This window comes from Theropithecus gelada, chromosome 5, assembly GCF_003255815.1.
Source record: "Theropithecus gelada isolate Dixy chromosome 5, Tgel_1.0, whole genome shotgun sequence".
Lineage (NCBI taxonomy): Eukaryota > Metazoa > Chordata > Mammalia > Primates > Cercopithecidae > Theropithecus > Theropithecus gelada.
In genome coordinates, this window is record NC_037672.1 from 146,774,080 (window position 1) to 146,796,419 (window position 22,340).

General features: G+C 36.4%; 1 protein-coding gene across 1 annotated transcript in view; it reads right to left on the reverse strand.

The window, feature by feature from the left end:
• Positions 1 to 22,340, reverse strand: part of IQCM (IQ motif containing M) — a 469,590-nt gene that overhangs the window by 438,458 nt on the left and 8,792 nt on the right. The gene's annotated exons all lie outside the window — the stretch shown is intronic.

Here is a 22,340-nt window from a genome sequence, read left to right on the forward strand (position 1 = left end):
CAAGAGGTACCAATTATGACATGCAGCAATGCCAACACCCCTTCCGTGAATACGGGTTATTTCAAGCTTTCTTCAGTGGCAACCACTCTTAGGCAGCAGCAACTGGTTTTGGAAATTTCCCTGATGTCAGTACCACCTGGATGTGGACATTTGCTACCTGTAGTAATACCAGTGGCCTCATTTTGCTGTATCATTACAATCTGGCTTCTTATATTAATGTTTTAAAAGGATTAAAGCTGGTATTCTAGAACATGCCCTTCATTGGTTGTATTAAAAAATTGTAGAATGACATTCAAATGAAGTTAGTGTGATTTTAATTGTGCACAACAACCAAGCTGTAACCAGTTACTAATTTTAGAATGTAATCCCAGGACAATATTAAGCCTGCAGTGCCTCCTGTGAAATAGCGAAGGAGGAGGGCATTTCTGTATTCCAGGACTTCTTGGGGTTTCACAATGGGTTTATATGATTTTCTTTTTTTTTTTTTTTCCGGTAGTTTTATTTATTCTATCAGTCTTTTTAACAAATGTTTATTGCCACATTTTTTTCCAGTGTATCATTGTTTTACTGCCCTTGAAGTACTGGATTTAGTTGGAAGAATAAAACATTTACTTCTAAAATAAAATAAACAACTCTAAGAAAGAAAATAACTCTCTTATACTCATATGTTGAGAACCACTGACCTCATTTTAGAGCAAAGGTTATAGATAATCAAACCTTGGGTATTTAAAAAGTGAAACAATATAAAGTGCAAGAAATTTTATTCAGGAGCCAAAAATTCCAATAAAAGGATTAATAATGACATGTATGCTTCATATTTCACTAACATAAATCATTTTGGTAGATAATATATATTTATTGGCTAAATTTTATTACTGTCTTTTATTGATTTTTATCTTTTTTATTGACTCTAAATATTTTCTTTTTTAACTAGAAACTTAAAACATTATTATAGATATGTAATAGTTGTACACTTTGTGGGGGTACATGTAATATTTTGATATAAGCATACGTTGTACAATGATCAAATCCAAGTAATTAGGATAGCTATCTCCTCAAGCATTTATCATTTCTTTTTGTTAGAAACATTTCAATTCCACTCTTTCCGTTATTTTGAAATACGTAAAAAATGCTAACTGTAGTTGCCCTACTATGCTATCAAACATTAGATCATATTGCTTCCATCTAACTGTATTTTTGTTCCCACTAACCATTCCCTCTTTATCTGCCTCCCCCTCCACTACGTTTTCCCAGCCTCTGGTAACCATCATTCTACTTTAACTAGAAATTGTTTTTTAGTGTGCATTCTGCATGTATGCCATTGGATGGCTGAGAATTCTAAAAGACTTACTATGCATAAGTAACATAACCATACTTCATATAATGTCCTTATTTTATACCACAGGGATGTTTAGATGAAGAGCATCTAATAGGATAAGCATCAAAATTTCAGAATACCATATGATCAGTTGGAAACAGTCATTATTGCAAACAGTACATATTTAAGCCATCACATTGGAATGCTAAATCTTAAACTCAATACAGAGATTATATACCAGTAGAAAAATAAATACAGGTTGAAAACTAAAATTGTTTTTCAAAACACGAAGAGCATATACACAATTGACATCAAGAGCAGGGTAACCAGAGACTAAACTGATGCAAATAGGATGCCAAGCAAAACTCAGCTTTCTGCCAAAAGCTTTCCCCAAGAGGTGAATAACATTTTCCATAAGCCTATGGAAATTGCAGAACTGGTTTGCTAATGAAATACTCTTTACCACTTTTTTATGTATGATTTAACATTTCTGTTCTCTACTGAATAGTATAGGTTATATTAATTACATCAGAGGGGAGTCCATATTTATATTCAATGAAAAGATTAACAGTATTTTAATCACTTGAGAAAATTTTACCATATGTAAAAATGAAATATGCATTTTTAACTACTTTTGATAGTGTAAGAACTATTTATACAGTGTAATTCTGTAAGATTAAAATTAAATATAACCAGTCCGGGCAACATAGTAAGACCCTGTCTCTACCAAAAAAATAAATAATATAAAATTTTCAGGCAGGAGCACTTTATACTATGTGATGTTAACTGTAAAGTATTATAAATTAAAGGGTCATGTTATTTTTACAAAGTTATATGTTTAGGCCAATTCATCACAGGAAAGTTAGACAATCAGGGGGAAAATGTCTATTTTTAAAAATATTTTCTGTCTAATCATTCCCAAAATGCATCATTGGTGACTTTCAAATAACAGAAAAATTTAACATGTAAGCAGTCTCTACGTTTGTCTTTGGCCCATCTTCATTTACCTTCTTTAGTATTAAATGTATTTATAAACAGAAGCCATAACTAACTGCTATGCTTACTGTTTTCATTCCCAGATATTAGAAAAATCATTCCCAGATATTAGAAAAGCAAACAATTAAACCAAGTGATGGAAAATACAAGTGATGCTGCAAAATTATAGTGAGTCAGGTAGTCATGCACCTGACTGGTCTCCAAAGTGTTCAGACGAACAAATGCTTTAAGAAGCTTTCAACCATAATGCAAAAGCAGGTTCTACCATAGGCCCCATACATCTCAGCATGGGAGCAATGTTCACATGCAGTAGCCTATCCCGAAAAGATACATAAATTGTCTATATCCTTGACTGGGCACCTGTGACTTTGGAAAATTTAATTTCATATTCATTATTTATGAGGTCAGCACAAATCCCTTGATGGAATTTCAGACCTAATTAAAAAGTGTTAAGAGAGGTTTGCAGCCCCTTGCTAGTTCTCATAAACACTTCACTGGTTTAAAAAGTAGATAGCTACCTTCTGCCTGAGGAAAACTAATGAATCCACAGAATTTATACCCAAGATCTACAGAAATTCAGATTTGTTTTTCTGTAATAGTCTTGAGTTCTGAGTGTTCAGGGTCAGAGCCACCTCAAAATTCCTTCCATGCCAAAGGAGACAAGAGGCAGAAGGTAAGATATTTTCTATTTTTACTCTTTACTTTTAGGCACCTCATTTCCACCTTTTGTCAGTTATTTTGCTTTACTCCTCCTAGTGCCTCTCTCTTCTAATTGCACCAGCTTCTGACTATCTTTATCCTTTCCTGCTTCCTAAGAATAAAATCAAGCAAAGCCAAAAAGTGCTTTAAGCACAATTCATTTTAAGCATATATTATTTTAAATATGCATGTTATGAATTTGCTTTTAGTTTTTCTGCTTTTGCCAGAACACAAATTTGCCACAACAAAACTTCTACACATTCTGTTGTAATACATTCAGTTATGGTTTATGTTAATGGATTTTATAAATTAGTCACTCAACAAGTGTTTACTGGGTTTGTCCAGCATTCGGTCCATGATAGAATCTATAAAATGTAAAGAGAGGGAAAAAAAAACCTATAAGATATTTAAGACTGATTTTAATGCTTCTAAATTTCTTTAAAAATCAAAAAAAGGCAAAAACATGGACATTTTAATAACAAGATGACATTCTAAATGCATGCTACTGCTCAGGCAGGAGGGCAGACTGAGCATGAATGTTTACCTGTCTACCTCCTAAATCACACTGAAATGATTCTAAAAATGTAAAAACAGAATGCAATAGGAAAAAGTGAATGAGGTATGGAAGCAGAGTGGCCAGGAAACTAATGAGTGTTCTACAGTGTTTAACGGGGTTTAGAGAAGACAGCATGCAGATGGGATTACTGCAGTGATGGAGAAGACAGAGCCTGTGGAGTGTCACATGAGGCCTGTACAGAAGATGGGTCTGTTGTGCCTAGGAAAGAACTCAGAAAGGATTTAACCACACAGGCTAGAAATGGGGCAGGAGTAGATTATAGGGCTTGAGGATATTTCATTAAAGTACTGACTACTGAACAGCTGAATAAATCCCTCCCACATTTTCACTTTCAGACAACTGGCAGAAATGCCATATGACACAGGAAAAAAACAGCTCATCTCTAAATAATTTGAATAATTTTTGTGGGAAGTGCTACACTCCAAAGAAAACTACCAGCCTATCTGCCTATTACACAGTGTCCATCTTAAATTCAAGCCTATTTACCAGTGAATCAGTGAACACGTTCACCCAAGTATACATAGTTTATGTTAAAATATCCCATTTAGGGGAAGTAGATGAGTACAATGGCAAAGGAAAACTAGCCAGCAAGTTATGTTACTCAACTTTTCCCATTAACAAGGAACAGTAGACAACCATGGATCACCAGACATTTGAGGTAAATCAATAGTATAAGAGAAATTCCAAGAAATGATGCATTCATATAATAATAAAAAAGACTTTTGTGGTGGTGGAGTGATTAGAAAATAAGAGCTTAAAGGAAATTGAAAATATAATTACTAAAATTAAAATTCAATACAAGAGCTATAAGATAAAGTCAAGAAACTCACACAATGAAAAAATAGTAAACTTAAAAGTTAAGATATGGATATTTCAGCATTTGTTCTTTAGTAAATAATATTCAGAATATCATTTTTTAAGACTTTAAGACCTGCAAAGAGGCAAGAAACTAATAATCAAGTGAACATATATTCAACAGAAGCAGAATCACCCTGTTATTGGAATTAGGAGACAAGGATTTTAAGACATCTATTATAATTACATTAAAGAATTTATAGTAAAAGATACAATGGTTGAAAATGTGGGGTATTCAGGAGATAAATGGAAACTCTAAAAAGAACTAAAGAGAAATTCTACAACTGAAAATTATATCTAAAATTTTTAAAAATTATTTGAATGCTCTTAACTTCAGATTGCATACTACAGAAGAAAAGAGTAGTGAACTCTTACAGGTCAGTAAAAGTGATCATGTTTAAACTAGGCATGGATTAAAAAACAGATTAATAACTCCTCCACCCCTGGCAGCTATGGCTTGCTGTGGAGAGCACTTCTGTGTGCTGGGGAAGGGAGAGGACTGCAATTGTGAGGCATTTAACGCAGTGCTGTGCAATAGTAACAGAAAGGAAGACCAGACCAAACTCAGCTAATAGCTGCCCAAAGAGGCAGCATTTAAACCAGCCCTAGTCAGAGGGGAATCACTGATTCCAGTGGTCAGAATTGAATTCCCACAAGCCTCACCACCACAGGCTAAAGTGCACTGAAGCTCTAAATAAACTTCAGAAGGCCACATTTAGGCAAGTCCTAGTGTTGAACTGGGCCCAGAGCCAGTGGACTCACAGGACATGCAACCTAATGAGACAACAGCCAGAGTGGCAAAATGAGTGCTGGCATCACCTCACCCTTAACCCCAGGCTGCAGAGTTCACACCTCCAAAAGAGACCCCTTCCTTCTGCTTCAGGAGAAGAGAGGTAAGAGTGAGGAGAAGAGAGGGAATAGTTGGAGAACTTTATCTTGCATCTTGGATAACAGCTCAGCAACAGCAGGATAAGGCACTAGTCAGAATTGTGAGGCCCCTTTCCAAGTCCTAGCTCCTGGATGACACTTCTAGAAACACCCTGCGCCAGAAGGGAACACACTGCCTTGAAGGAAAGGACTCAGTTCTGGCAGCATTTATCACTTGTTAACTTTAAGAGCCCTTTGGCACTGAATAACAAGCAGCTATACCCAGGAACTACATTGAGGGCCTTGAGTGAGACTCTGAGACTTGCTGGCTCTAGGTGAGACTCAGAGTATTGCCAGCTATTGTGACCCTGGGGTGAGACTCCTTGTGCTTGAGAAAAGCGGAGGGAAAAGTAAGGGGAACTTTGTCTTTGGCCACAAGGGTAGAGTACCAAGTGGGGCCTTGAGGTATCCAATTCTAGCACTCTACTCTTGGGCAGCATTTCTGGACCTGCCCTAGGACAGGGGAACCCACTCCCCTGAAGGCTGAGATCCAAGCCAGGCAGCATAATCACAAGCTGACTGAGGAGCCATTGGGCTATAAGAAAGCATAAGCAGTAGTCTGGCAGTACTCCTCCTGTGTCTGAGGTGGTGGTGGTCACAGGGTGAGGCTCCTTTGCCTTTGAAAAGGGGAAGGGAGAGTGGGAAGAACTGTGTCTCATGGTTTAATGCCAGCTCCGCCTCAGTACAGGAGAACACCAGGTAGACTTCTAAGGTTCTTTTATTCTAATCCCTGGCTCCTGGACAGCACCTCTGTATCTGCCAGAAACCTGGGGGAACTTGCTGCCCTGAAGGGAAGGACATAGGCCTAACTGGCTTTGTCACCTGCTGATTGTGGAGCCCCGGGCCTTTGAGTGAGCATAGGCAGTAGCTAGGGAGTGATTACATCAGGCCTTGGGAGAGATGCAGTCCTATGTTGGCTTCAGGTTTTACACAGTGCAGTCATAGTGGTGATGGCCACAGGGGTGGTTGAGTCACTCCACCTCCAGCTTCAGATGGCTCAGAACACAGAAAGAGACTCCATTTGTTTGAGAGAAAGTAAGGGAAGAGGACAAGAATGTCTACCTGGTAATCCAAAAAAACTCTCCCAGATCTTGTCCAAGACTATCAAGGCAGTACCTCTATGATTTTGCAAGAACCACAGTGTTAATGGACTTGGGGTTCCCCTAAAGCAGATACAGCTTAGCTCACAACATCCAAGTCATTTCAAATATTTAGAAAGTCTTCTAAGAAGGATGAATACAAACAAGCCCAGACTGCAAAGACTACAATAAACACCTAACTCTTCAATGCTCAGACACAAAATAACATCTACAAAGTATCAAGACAATCCAGGAAAACATGATCTCACCACCAAATGAACTAAATAAGACACCAGGGGCCAATCCTGGAGAAACACAGATATGTGACCTTCCAGAAAGAGAATTCAAAATGGCTATGTAGAGGAAACTCAAAGAAATTCAAGGTAATACAGAGAAGGAATTCAGAATTCTATCAGATAAACTTAACAAAAAGATTTAAATAGTTAAAAAGAATCAAGTAGAAATTCTGTCGCTGAAAAAGGCATTTGGCATAATGAAGAATGCACCAGAGTTCTTTAGTAGCAGAACTGATCAAGCAGAAGAAAGAATTACTGAGCTTGAAGACAGGCTATTTTAAAATAACAGTCAAAGGAGATAATAGGAAAAAGAAGAAAAAGTGAAGCATGCCTACAGGATCTAGAAAATAGCCTCAAAAGGGCAAATCTAAGAGTTCTTGGCCTTAAAGAGGAAGTAGAGGAAGAGACAGGGGTGGGAAGTTTGTTCAAAGGGATAATAAGAGACTAATAGGATATCGAATATCCTACAGAGAGATATTAATATCCAAGTTCAGAAAGGTTATAGAAAACCAAGCAAATTTAATCCAAAGAAGACTACTTCAAGACATTCAATAATCAAATTCCCAAAATTATGGATAAAGAAAGAAACTTAAAAGCAGCAGACTTTTCAATGGAAACCTTACAGACCAGGAAATAGTGGCATGTCATATTTAAAATGCTGAAGAAAAAAAAAAAAACTTTTTTTCCTAGAATAGCATACTATGATAAAAATATCCTTTAAACATGAAGGAGAAATAAAGACTTTCCCAGACAAAAAAAAAAAAAAAAAAAAGCTGAGGGATTTCATCAATACCATACCTGTCCTGCAGGAAATGCTAAAGAGAGTACTTCAATCAGAAAAAAAAAGACATTAACGAACAATAAATAGTCACCTAAAGGTACAAAACTCACTGGTAATAGTAATTACACAGAAAAACACAGGATATTATAACACTGTAACTGTGGTGTGTAAACTACTTTTGTCATAAGTAGAAAAACTAAATAATGAACCAATCAAAAATAATAACTACAACAACTTTTCAAGACACAGATAGCACAATAAGATACAAATAGAAACAAGAAAAAAAGTTAAAAAGTGGGGAGACAAAGTTAAGGCATAGTGTTTTTATTACTTTTCTTTTTGCTTGTTTTTGCAAACAGTGTTAGGTTGTTATCAGGTCTAAATAATGGATTATAATATAGTATTTGCAAGCCTCATGAGAACCTCAGGCGAAAAAGCATACAATGAATACACAAAAATTAAAAAGCAAGAAACTAAATTGTGTCACCAGAGAAAATCACCTTCACTAAAGAAAGACAAGGAGGAAAGAAAGAAGGAAGTAAAGACAACAAAACAATCAGAAAACAAACTACAAAATCGCAGGAGTAAGTCCTTACTTATCAATAATACGTTTAAAGGTAAATGGACTAAACTCTCCAATCAAAAGACAGACAGTAGTTGAATGAATGAAAAAACAAGACCAATTATCTGTTGCCTACAAGAAACACACTTCACCTGTAAAAACACGCATAGACTAAAAATAAAGGGACGGGAAAGATAGTCCATTCCAATATAAATCAAAAAAGAGTAGGAGTCACTATACTTACTTATATCAGACAAAATAAATTTCAAGACAAAACTATAAGAGATGAAAAAAGTTCACTATACTTATATCAGACAAAATAAATTTCAAGACAAAACCATAAGAGACAAAAAAAGTAACAATGAAGATGTCAATTCAGCAAGAGGGTGCATATATATGTACCCAATACTTTAGCAATTAGATATAGAAAGCAACTATTATTGGAGCTGGAGAGAGAGATGGATCCCAATACAATAAGAGCTGGAGACTTTAACACTCCACTTTAAGCACTGGACAGACTATCGACACAGAAAATCAAAAAAGAAACATTGGACTTAATCTGCACTATACACCAAATGGATCTAATAGATATTTACAGAATATTTCATCCAAGAGTTGCAAGATACTCATCCTTTTTTTTTTTTTTTTTTTTTTTTTTCACTCAGTACATGGATTACTCTCAAGGACAGACCATGTGTTAGGTCACAAAACAAGGCTTAACACATTCAAAAAATTAAAATAACAGCAAGCATCTTCTCTACCCACAATGGAAAAAAAACTAGAAATTAATAACAAGAGGAATTTTGGAAGCTATACAAATACATGGAAATTAAACAATATGCTCCTGAAACAGTGGGTCAATGAAGAAATTAATAAGGAAATTGAAAAAGGTCTTGAAAAAATAAAAATGGAAACACAACATACCAAAACCTATGGGATACAGCAGAAAAGTACTAAAAAGAAAGTTTATAACTATATGTGCCTGCATAGAAAAGAAGAAAAACTTCAGATAATCTAATGATGCATCTAAAATAACTAGAAAAGCTACAGCAAACAAAACCCAAAATTAGTAGGAAAAAAAAAATAAAGATTAGAGCAGAAATAAATTAAATTGAAATGAAGAAAACAATACAAAAGGTCAATGAAACAAAAAGTTGTTTTTTTAAAAGTTAAATTGACCAACCTTTAGCTAGACTAAGAAAAAAAGAAAGAAGATAGAAGTAAAATCAGAGATGAAAAAGGAGACATTACAACTGATACTGCAGAAGTTCAAAGGATCATCAGTGGCTACTGTGAGCAACTACATGCCAACAAATTGAAAAATCTAGAAGAAATGGACAGATTCTAAGACACATAAAACCTACCAAAAATGAATCAAGAGGAAATCCAAAACCTGATCAGATGAGTAATAAGTAACAAGGTTGAAGCTGTAATAAAAAGTCTACCAGTAAAAAAACAAAAAACAAAAAAAAACAGGACCTGATGGCTTCACTGATAAATTCTACCAAACATATAAATAACTAATAACAATTCCACTCAAACTATTCTAAAAAATAGAGGAGGAGGAAATACTTCCAAACTCATTCCACAATCTAATAATACCCTGATACCAAAACCAGACAAAGATACCAAAAAAGGAAAACTATAGGCAAATATCTCTGTTGCATATTGATGCAAAAATCCTCAACAAAATACTAGCAAACCAAATTCAGCAATACATTAAAAAGATCACTCATCATGACCAGGTGGAATTTATTCCTGGTATGCATAGATGACCTAACCTATGCAAATGAATCAATGTGATACATCATATCAACAGAATAATGAATAAAAAGCAAATGATCTTTTCAATTGACACCTAAAAATGCATTTGATAAAACTCAACATTACTTCATAATAAAATCATGCAAAAAATGTGTATAGAAGGAACATATCTCAACATAATAAAAGCCATATATGACAGACTCACAGCTAGAATCATACAGAGTGGGGTAAAACTGAAACCCTTTCCTCTAAGATCTGGAACACAAGAATGCCTACTTTCACCACTGTTATTCAACTTAGTACTGGAAGTCCCAGCTAGAGCAATCAGACAAGAAAGAAATAAAGGGCATTCAAACTGGAAAGGAAAAAGTCAAATTATCTTTGTTTGCAGATGATATAATCTTATATTTGGAGAAACCTAAAGACTCCACTGAAAAACTATTAGAACTGAAAAAAGTTTCAGTAAATTTGCAGCATATAAAGTCAACAAAGAAAAAGTAGTAGCATTTCTATATGCCAACAGAGAACAATATGAAAAAGGGATCAAAAAGTAACCTCATTTAAAATAGCCACACATAAATTTACCTAGGAATTAATCAAAGAAGTGAAAGATCTCTATAATGAAAACTATAAAACACTAATGAGAGAAATTTAAAAGGACACCAAAAACAGAAAGATATTCCATGTTTATGGATTGGAAGAGTCAATATTGTTAAAATTTCCATACTTCCCAAAGCACTCTACAAATTCGATGCGATCCCTATCAAAATACCAATGACATTCTTCACAGAAATAAGAAAAAATTTCTAAAATTGATATGGAATCACAAAAGACTCCAAATAGCCAAAGTTATCCCTTGGGTATTTTGGGGGCAAAATATCTGGGGGGAAATTTTTTGGGCAAAATGAATAGACATTTCTCAAAAGTAGACATACAAATGACAAACAGGCATATTAAGAGGTGTTCAACATCACTGATCATCAGAGAAATGCAAATCAAAACTACAATGAGATCATCTCACCCCAACAAATATAGTTTATACTCAAAAGACAGGCAATAACAAATTCTGGTGAGGATGCAGAAAAAAAACAAGAACCCTCATACACTGTTGGTGGGAATGTAAAATTAGTATAACCACTAAGGAGAACAGTTTGGAGGTTCCTCAAAAAACTAAAAATTGAGCTATCACATGATCCAGCAATGCCACTGCTGGGTATATACTCAAAAGAAAAGAGATCAGTATATCAAAGAGATATCTGCACTCCCATGTTCATTACAGCTCTGTTCACAATAGCCAAGATTTGGAAGCAACTTAAGTATCTATCAACAGTTGAATGGATAAAGAACATATGGTACTTATACACAATGGAGTACTATTCAGCCATTAAAAAAAATGAGATCCTGTTATTTGCAACAACATGGATGCAACTGGAGATCATTACGTTAAATGAAATAAGCTAGGGACAGAAACACAAACATCACATGTTTTCACTTATGTGTGGTATCTAAAAATCAAAACAATTGAACCCATGGACATAGAGAGTAGAAGAATGGCTACCAGAGGCTAAGAAGAGTAGTGGAGGACTGGAGGGAAGGTGAGGATGATTAATGGGTAGCAAGAGAAATAGAAAGAATAAATAAGACCTACTGTTTGATAGCACAACAGGGTGACTATAGTCAATAATAATAATACATTTTCAGATAACAAAACAAGTATAATTGGATTGTTTGTAACATCAAGGATAAATGCTTGAGGGGATGGATACCCCATTCTCCATGATGTAATTATTGTGCACCGCATGCCTGTTTCAAAACATCTCATGTATCCTATTAATATATATATATATATATATACCTACTATGTACCCACAAAAAATTAAAAGAATAAAAATATAAAACATAAAAGAAGTATGGCTTATACAGTTTGGTAAGTTAAATTAGGCCAAATTTTAAAGGATTTAAGTGGCAGCCAATGTGTTTTGATGTGATTATGAAAAAGCCATGTTTCCCAAAGTATGCTTTCTGCAAAACTAGTCCCCTAGGATGAGCCTTTTAAAAATGTTTCTGTGGTCATACGTGAAAGAGAAAAAAAAAAAAAAAACTTTTCATCTGAGGAATGCAAGCCCCTTAAAATTATCAGGCCAACAGAAGCATTTAAAATATGACAGCAGTCACATCTCACTTCACCTTGAGCTAAATAATGACCTCTTGTAGTCACTGGCTATGTGGCCTCTTGACTAACTGACACCGAGTAGCCATAAAAATTCCACAGGCTAGACACCATAACTCATAACCTGTAGTTTAATGATGTACAGCCAATCACTATCAATGTTGTTTCTGTAAACTGATGAGAATTCCTGTCAAACAACTTGTATCGGCCCACTTTTTGCTCCCTTTGCCCTTAAAAACCTGCTTGTAACAAAAGCCAATGGAACATTCTCCAAGGCAACATAAAAGTATGTCCTGGGAAGCTTTCCTAACTTTGGCTCAAGTAAACTCTAAATTATATTTTGTACCTCACCTTCTTCCTTTTAGGATGACAAATGTATTTGAGAAATGCTTCATATTAATTCCCCTTCTCTAAAATATATAACATTTTAAGGTTATATAGTAAAGAGACTCTTCTAAGTTTTTTCTGTAGTCAGATATTTCCTAAAAGTTCTTTATTGTGGAGCATGTTTCTGGTAATTCTTAACACCCCTAGAATCTTGTGTTCTACAGAAGACATTTGGGAAAATGCTGCTCTACATATGACAATGACAAAACTTTCTAATGTTCTATGTTTGGAGGTCAGGAACAATCCTAAAATTTAATATATATTATCTCATTTCATCATTACATCAACTTCATAAGTTAGACTCTATGATTAGCCCAATTTTATAAGATAACTGATCCTCAGACAGATGCAGTAACTTGCCCATGATCCATGTGCTAGTAAACTATGGAACTGAGGTTTGTACCCAAGCCTTCTAGTTCCAGAGCCTGTATGTATTCTTGAATACTTGGTATGGAAAGTCATTAAAGCTTTCTGAGACATAGATTGTGTTTAAGAAAAAAATTCTTCAATAATCTTGATTTTGTCCATTTCCCTTCCTATATTGTGTTATGTACCATCATTAGGACAATTCCCATGTAATATATTATATAATGGGCAATTTAATATTTCCACAATATGCATATCACAACATTTGTAATTGTCCTGCCATTCTTAAATATTCTGCTCCTTTTTTATTAATTCTTTTTTCTCTTTGAGAGAAGGTTGGAAGTTTCTATTGACATTTATTAAACCTCACTGAGCATTTCCTTGACCATCTTCAGCCTACTAATAAGCATGTCAAAGGCATTCTTCATTTCTCACATTTCCTTTGATTCCCAATCTGATAATTCAATAATTTCTGGTACAATTGAGTCTGATTCTGATGTTTGTCTTGTCTCTTTAGAGTGTGCTTTTAGCCTTCCAGAATGTCCCATTATTTTTTAGTGGGACAGTTTCATGAAAAGGAACAGGGGTAAATACACCTTTAGTGTGGAGTTTTATGTTTATCTGGCTAGAAGTTTATCTATGTCTACATTTGCTTTTCTTATAGGTGTCAACATTTTTGCTAGTGTTTTTGTTTTATCTCCTCAGTGGTCTCTGGGTTTCCCTAAAGACTATTTCTTAAATAGGGTCTGAGATGTGCATTTCTTTGAGCTCTAATTTTCTGTTACTGTATAAGAGCCCTGTTGATGTGGTGGTAAGACGAGAGAAGAAATGTTCTATAATATTTTGCAGGTCTCAGTCTTTTAATAAGCCTGTGCCCTTTGGTTGTGATCTTCAAAAGTGCTTCTTAGCTTCTCCCTCCTCCCCTTAGGTGATACAAGATGGCTGGAGGGGGCTGGCACTAGATATTTTCCTTCCACACGTGGAAGGCTACAGGGGGCTGGAGTTGGGTATTTCCCTTTCCTCAAGTTGCTTAGGCTCTACTAAAACCCAAGGAGATTAGGCTCTGGTAAGATACTTTTCCTTGAGGGCAGGTCATTATTAAGGAGAAGAGAGCACTGTGGCCTTATTTAAAAACAGTTACTTTCTCCATCACCCTGGCAGAAGCACAAGAGGATTTTTCTTTTTTTTTTTTTTCCATCTTTTTTTTTTTAATTATTGTACTTTAAGTTCTAGGGTACATGTGCACAATATGCAGGTTTGTTACATATGTATATATGTGCCATGTTGGTGTGCTGCACCCATTAACTCGTCATTTACATTAGGTATATCTGCTAATGCTATCCCTTCCCCAACTACCACAATAGGACCTGGTGTGTGATGATCCCCTTCCTGTGTCCAAGTGATCTCATTGTTCAATTCCCACCTATGAGTGAGAACATGCAGTGTTTGGTTTTCTGTTCTTGCGATAGTTTGCTGAGAATGATGGTTTCCAGCTGCATCCGTGTCCCTACAAAGGACACGAACTCATCCTTTTTTATGGCTGCATAGTATTCCATGGTGTATATGTGCCACCTTTTCTTAATCTAGTCTGTCACTGATGGACATTTGGGTTAATTCCAACTCTTTGCTATTGTGAATAGTGCCGCAATAAACATACGTGTGCATGTGTCTTTATAGCAGCATGACTTATAATCCTTTGGGTATATTCATAGTAATGAGATGGCTGGGTCAAATGGTATTTCTAGTTCTAGATCCTTCAGGAATTGCCATACTGTTTTCCACAATGGTTGAACTAGTTTACAATCCCACCAACAGTGTAAAAGTGTTCCTATTTCTCCACATCCTCTCCAGCACCTGTTGTTTCCAGATTTCTTAATGATCGCCATTCTAACTGGTGTGAGATGGTATCTCATTGTGGTTTTGATTTGCATTTCTCTGATGGTGAGTGATGATGAGCATTTTTTCATGTATCTGTTGGCTGTATGAATGTCATCTTTTGAGAAGTGTGTGTTCATATCCCTTGCCCACTTTTTGATGGGGTTGTTTGTTTTCTTCTTGTAAATTTGATTGAGTTCTTTATAGGTTCTGGATATTAGCCTGTTGTCAGACGAGCAGATTGCAAAAATTTTCTCCCATTCTGTAGGTTGCCTTTTCACTCTGATGGCAGTTTCTTTTGCTGTGCAGAAGCTCTTTAGTTTAATCAGACCCCATTTGTCTCTTTTGGCTTTTGTTGCCATTGCTTTTGGTGTTTTAGACATGAAGTCCTTGCCCATGTCTATGTCCTGAATGGTATTGCCTAGGTTTTCTTCTAGGGTTTTTATGGTTTTAGGTCTAACATTTAAGTCTCTAATCCATCTTGAATTAATTTTCGTATAACGGGTAAGGAAATGATCCAGTTTCAGCTTTCTACTTATGGCTAGCGACTTTTCCCAGCACCATTTATTAAATAGGGAATCCTTTCCCTATTTCTTGTTTTTGTCAGGTTTGTCAAAGATCAGATGGCTGTAGATGTGTGGTATTATTTCTGAGGGCTCTGTTCTGTTCCATTGGTCTATATCTCTGTTTTGGTACCAGTACTATGCTGTTTTGGTTACTGTAGCCTTGTAGTACAGCTTGAAGTCAGGGAGCGTGATGCCTCCAGCTTTGTTCTTTTGGCTTAGGATTGTCTTGGCAATGCAGGGTCTTTTTTGGTTCCATATGAACTTTAAAGCAGTTTTTTCCAATTCTGTGAAGAAAGTCATTGGTAGCTTAATGGGGATGTCATTGAATCTATAAATTATCTTGGGCAGTATGGCCATTTTCACAATATTGATTCTTCCTATCCATGAGCATGGTATGTTCTTCCACTTGTTTGTGTCCTCTTTTATTTCACTAAGCAGTGGTTTGTAGTTCTCCTTGAAGAGGTCCTTCACATCCCTTGTAAGTTGGATTCCTAGGTATTTTATTCTCTTTGAAGCTATTGTGAATGCGAGTTCATTCATGATTTGGCTCTCTGTCTGTTACTGGTGTATAAGAATGCTTGTGATTTTTGCACATTGATTTTGTATCCCGAGACTTTGCTGAAGTTGCTTATCAGCTTAAGGAGATTTTGGGCTGAGATGATGCGGTTTTCTAAATATACAATCATGTCATCTGCAAACAGGGACAATTTGACTTCTTCTTTTCCTAACTGAATACCCTTGATTTCTTTCTCTTGCCTGATTGCCCTAGCCAGAACTTCCAACACTATGCTGAATAGGAGTGGGAAGAGAGGGCATCCCCGTCTTGTGCCAGTTTTCAAAGGGAATGCTTCCAGTTTTTGCCCATTCAGTATGATATTGGCTGTGGGTTTGTCATACATAGCTCTTATGATTTGGAGATACGTTCCATCAATACCAAATTTATTGAGAGTTTTTAGCATGAAGGGCTGTTGAATTTTGTCAAAGGCCTTTTCTGCATCTATTGAGATAATCATGTGGTTTTTGTCTTTGGTTTGGTTTATATGCTGGATTACGTTTATTGATTTGCATATGTTGAACCAGCCTTGCATCCCAGGGATGAAGCCCACTTGATCAAGGTAGATAAGCTTTTTGATGTGCTGCTGGATTTGGTTTGCCGGTATTTTATTGAGGATTTTTGAATCAATGTTCATCAGGCATATTGGTCTAAAATTCTCTTTTTTTTTGTTGTATCTCTGTCAGGCTTTGGTATCAGGATGATGTTGGCCTCGTAAAGTGAGGTAGGGAGCATTCCTCTTTTTCTATTGATTGGAATAGTTTCAGAAGGAATGGTACCACCTCCTCCTTGTAGAATTCGGCTGTGAATCCGTCTGCTTTAAATGTGTCCCAGAGATTCTGGTATGTTGTGTCTTTGTTCTCATTGGTTTCAAAGAACATCTTTATTTCTCCCTTCATTTTGTTATGTACCCAGTAGTCATTCAGGAGCAGGTTGTTCAGTTTCCATGCAGTTGAGCAGTTTTGATTGAGTTTCTTAGTCCTGAGTTCTAGTTTGATTGCACTGTGGTCTGAGAGACAGTTTGTTATAATTTCTGTTCTTTTATATTTGCTGAAGAGTGCTTTACTTCCAACTATATGGTCAATTTTGGAATAAGTGCAATGTGGTGCTGAGAAGAATGTATATTCTTTTGATTTGGGGTGGAGAGTTCTATAGATGTCTATTAGGTCTGCTTGCTGCAGAGTTGAGTTCAATTCCTGGATATCCTTGTTAACTTTCTGTCTCGTTGATCTGTCTAATGTTGACAGTGGGGTGTTAAAGTCTCCCATTATTATTGTATGGGAGTCTAAGTCTCTTTGTAAGTCTCTAAGGACTTGCTTTATGAATCTGGGTGCTCCTGTATTGGGTGCATATATATTTAGGATAGTTAGCTCTTCCTGATGAATTGATCCCTTTACCATTATGTAATGGCCTTCTTTGTCTCTTTTGATCTTTGATGGTTTAAAATCTGTTTTGTCAGAGACTAGGATTGCAACCCCTGCTTTTTTTGTTTTCCATTTGCTAGGCAGATCTTCCTCCATCCCTTTATTTTGAGCCTATGTGTGTTTCTCCATGTGAGATGGGTCTCCTGAATACAGCAAACTGATGGGTCTTGACTCTTTGTCCAATTTGCCAGTCTGTGTCTTTTAATTGGGCCATTTAGTCCATTTACATTTAAGGTTAATATTGTTATGTGTGAACTTGATCCTGTCATTATGATATTAGCTGGTTATTTTGTTCGCTAGTTGATGCAGTTTCTTCCTAGCATTGATGGACTTTACATTTTGACATGTTTTTGCAATGGCTGGTACCTGTTGTTCCTTTCCATGTTTAGTGCTTCCTTCAGGGTCTCTTGTAGGGCAGGCCTGGTGGTGACAAAATCTCTCAGCATTTGCTTGTCTGTAAAGGATTTTATTTCTCCTTCACTTATGAAACTTAGTTTGGCTGGATATGAAATTCTGGGTTGAAAACTCTTTTCTTTAAGAATGTTGAATATTGGCCCCCACTCTCTTCTGGCTTGTAGAGTTTCTGCTGAGAGATCTGCTGTTAGTCTGATGGGCTTCCCTTTGAGTGTAACCCGACCTTTCTCTCTAGCTGTCCTTAACATTTTTTCCTTCATTTCAACTTTGGTGAATCTGACTATTATGTGTCTTGGAGTTGCTCTTCTCGAGGAGTATCTTTGTGGCATTCTCTGTATTTCCTGAATTTGAATGTTGGCCTGCCTTACTAGGTTGGGGAAGTTCTCCTGGATGATATCCTGCAGAGTGTTTACCAACTTGGTTCCATTTTCCCCAACACTTTCAGGCACACCAATCAGACGTAGATTTGGTCTTTTCACATAATCCCATATTTCTTGGAGGCTTTGTTCATTTCTTTTTACTCTTTTCTCTACACTTCTCTTCTCACTTCATTTCATTCATTTGATCTTCAATCGCTGATACTCTTTCTTCCAGTTGATCGAGTTGGTTACTGAAGCTTGTGCATTTGTCACGTAGTTCTCATGTTATGGTTTTCATCTCTATCTGTTCTTTTAAGGTCTTCTCTGCATTGATTATTGTAGTTATCCATTCATCGATTCTTTTTTCAAGGTTTTCAGTTTCTTTGCACTGGTTACATAGTTCCTCCTTTAGCTCTGAGAAGTCTGATCGACTGAAGCCTTCTTCTCTCAACTCGTCAAAGTCATTCTCCGTCCAGCTTTGTTCGGTTGCTGGCGATGAGCTGCATTCCTTTGGAGGGGGAGATGCGCTCTGATTTCTTGAATTTCCAGTTTTTCTGCACTGCTTTTTCCTCATCTTTGTCATTTTATCTGCCTTTGCTCTTTGATGATGGTGACGTACTGATGGGGTTTTGGTGTGGGTGTTCTTTTGGTTTGTTAGTTTTCCTTCTAACAGTCAGGACCCTCATCTGTAGGTCTGTTGGCGTTTGCTTGAGGTCCCCTCCAGACCCTGTTTGTCTGGGTATCAGCAGCATAGGCTGCAGAAGATAGAATATTGCTGAATAGCAAGTGTTGCTGTCTGATTCTTGCTCTGGAAGCTTCATCTCAGGGGGTGTACCCCACCATGTGAGGTGTGAGGTGTTGGTCTGCACCTAGTGGGGGATGTCTCCCAGTTAGGCTACTCAGGGTTCAGGGACCTACTTGAGCAGGCAGTCTGTCCATTCTCAGATCTCAACCTCCGTGCTGGGAGATCCACTGCTCTCTTCAAAGCTGTCAGACAGAGGCATTTACCTCTGCTGAGGTTTCTGCTGCTTTTTGTTTAGCTATGGCTTGTCCCCAGAGGAGGAGTCTACAGAGGCAGGCCGGCCTCCTTGAGCTGTGGTGGGCTCCACCCAATTCGAACTTCCTGCGGCTTTGTTTACCTACTTAAGCCTCAGCAATGGCGGGCGCCCCTCCCCCAGCCTTGCTGCCACCTTGCAGTTAGATCTCAGACTGCTGTGCTAGCAATGAGGGAGGCACTGTGGGCGTGGGACCCTCTGGGCCAGGTGTGGGATATAATCTCCTGGTGTGCCCTTTGCTAAGACCCTTCGTAAAGCACAGTATTAGGGTGGGAGTTACCCGATTTTCCAGGTGTTGTGTGTCTCAATATCCTTTGGCTGGGAAAAGGAATTCCCTTCCCCTTTGCACTTCCCAGGTGAGGCGATGCCTCGCCCTGCTTCAGCTCTCACTGGTCGGGCTGCACCAGCGGACCAGAGCCAACTGTCCAACACGCCCCAGTGAGATGAACCTGGTACCTCAGTTGAAAATGCAGAAATCATCCGTCTTCTGTGTTGCTCATGCTGGGAGCTGGAGGCTGGAGCTGTTCCTATTCAGCCATCTTGGGCGCCAGGATTTTTCTTTAATCTTCACCATGACAACCTAGTAGAGCTCCTGGACACAAAATTTATAAAGTATGGGGGCCTTCCTTAAGCTAGAACCCCAGGAATTTTTATTTCTCAAGGAAGTCCACACTCAGTCTTCAGTAGTCAATTACCCTTTAAGTGTCCCTTCCAGGTACTAGCAGCAGTTTCCACTGCCAGTGAGCTGTGATTCTCTGCATCTGCCTGTCTCTCCAGTTTACAGAGTGACAGACTGCCTGTGACCTCAATTGTCTAAAGAATCTAAGAAGAGTTGTTCACTTTCAGTTTGTTCCGCTTTTTTCTTGTTGTGAAGACAGAAGTGATGACTTCCAAGCTGACATGTCAGACCAGGAACTGGAAGTTTTGTCTATTTAATTTTTGCCCTGGATGTTTATGCCTTTTTTAGAAAAGAAGTATTGTTATTAACAGTTGCATTAAAATAAACCATGATGGGCTTGACAGACCTCCGCTTTTTAATTCTAACTTCTATCATGGTCTTTTCTAGTAACATGTGAGAGAAACAGTTGTACAGTGGGCAGATTTCTCACTTTAATACATGATTAAATTTGAAAGATATTTATTGTATTTCCTTCTTTTCCACAGACCCTTTCTGGATACAGTATAAGTAGCACATCCCTTTCAAGAATAGCATCTATGGCATTTACTAGTAAAATGAACTGCACTAAGTAGGATGCAAGCTGCTGGGAACATATAACTGCCTCTAATCTTGAATGATGATGGAAGAAATATTCACATTGCTGCCCCATTGGCCACTTAAAGGAAAAGCCAGTTGCAAAGTGCTCTGTGCTGAGATTTGTACTGTTCATAAAGCAGTCAAGTCATCCATCATGAGCATAGGAAATATGAGAAATTATAGGCTAGAGTTGCATGAATATGTATAAGAAATTTAAATCTGCTCTTGAGCATATAGAGAATAGTATGAGTATTCTTGCTATGTAGTTTTTAAATTTTATTCTATACTGTATATCTACAGTGATTCATTCATTTATTTCTTGGAAATCCTTTTCTGTTTGTTTTTAAATAAATCCTTTACTGAGAAATTAGCTCAAAAAAAGTACATGTTAAATAAAAAATGAGCAATGAATTTTCTTTTCTCTAGAGAGTTGATAATAAATGTGTAACTGACACAAACTGTTTTTCAGCATTTTCCATCCTTTGGGATGGCCATTTCTAGCCACATGAAACCAAGAGGAACAAACATACTGAAGAAATATCAGCATCTGTTTTTAAATTATCGTAAAATTTAACATGTAGCTGCAGAACGTATTTTTATGTGTCACTCTGTGAAACATGACCTTTCATTTAGATCAAATAAGGCTTTTAAAACAATTTTGTACATTTTTAATTCTACATTTTCTCATTACACAAATAAAAAGTGAAGTAATAGCTGTTGAAATGTTGGCTCCATTAGCATAAAAAGAATTTGCAAATGGTTAAATATTTCCAATTTCATATCAATGTCATCAGTTGCTTTGAAGGAAAAAAAATTCCAATAGTGTTTGATTTTTATTTTCCATCTAATTCATGGATTGAAATTAAAGCTTCTGGATCTTTAGTCTGTCAAAATTAAACATCAGATACTATTGTGAATATGCATGTAACATCAGCTTAAAATTCAATGTTGAAGATTAAATCCTTTGTTTTGTGATGTTAATATAGATTTAGGTACAGCACAGTGACAAGTTAGAATGGCTTTGCTAAATTAATAAAGCTTGGAGAAATATAATTGGAGTTGGCATTGGTACACACATAATATATATATTCACATCCAAAATGAGCTATATTCTGCCAAATGAAATAGAAACTTTGACTGTCAAACTATGCAAAGAAGTACATATAGAAATATTAAAGATATTAATTTTAAAAATTTTTTGCAAAAAGCTGTTAATTTTTCTATGTATATGCTTTAGCATGGCATTATGTGTTTTCTTTCTCTGCAGCTCAATTGGATTATTTTTCCAGGACAATATTATTTATTTTAGTTATTTTTTAAGGAGGTATATCAGTCACCTCAAAGATTTATTTTACGTGTTGAGAACATTACAATTATTCTATTTTGGCTAATTTGAAATATACAATAACTTGTTGTTGACTCTAATTTCTCTACTGTATTATGAAATACCAGAATGTATTTCTCCTATGTAACTGTATTTTTGTACCCATTAGCCAACCTTCCTTCATCCTCCTTCCCTTCTTCTCTTTCCAGTTTTTGGTAACCAGCATTCTGCTGTCTACCTCCATGAGACACTTGTTTTAGCCCCTACATATGAGTAGGAATAGGTGATATTTGTCTTTCTGTACCTAGAAACTGAGAAATGGTAATAAACTTTTATAAGTAAGTCCCTGTTTATATTTTATTAAATAATAGTTGGAAATTTTTAATAAAAGTCATCAGTAAATAAAGGTTCAAAAATCTTAAGACCTTGAAGTTTTTCACAAATTGCAATTTTTGAAAACAAGCTTGTAAACAGAAAAACCTATACATGTATCACAGCAAAACAAAGGAAGGGTAAACAAATCAAATGATGAGAGCTTAAAAAACATACATGATTTAATTTTGAAAATGTATATTTGACACTGACAGTGATCAATCTTACAAAAAAATCAAGAAAACAATCCCATTTACAATAGCTACAAAACAATAAAATACACAGGAATAAATTAAATCGAAGGTGAAAAATCTCTAAAAGAAAACCTATAAAACACTGATAAATTGAAGAGGACACAAAAAATTG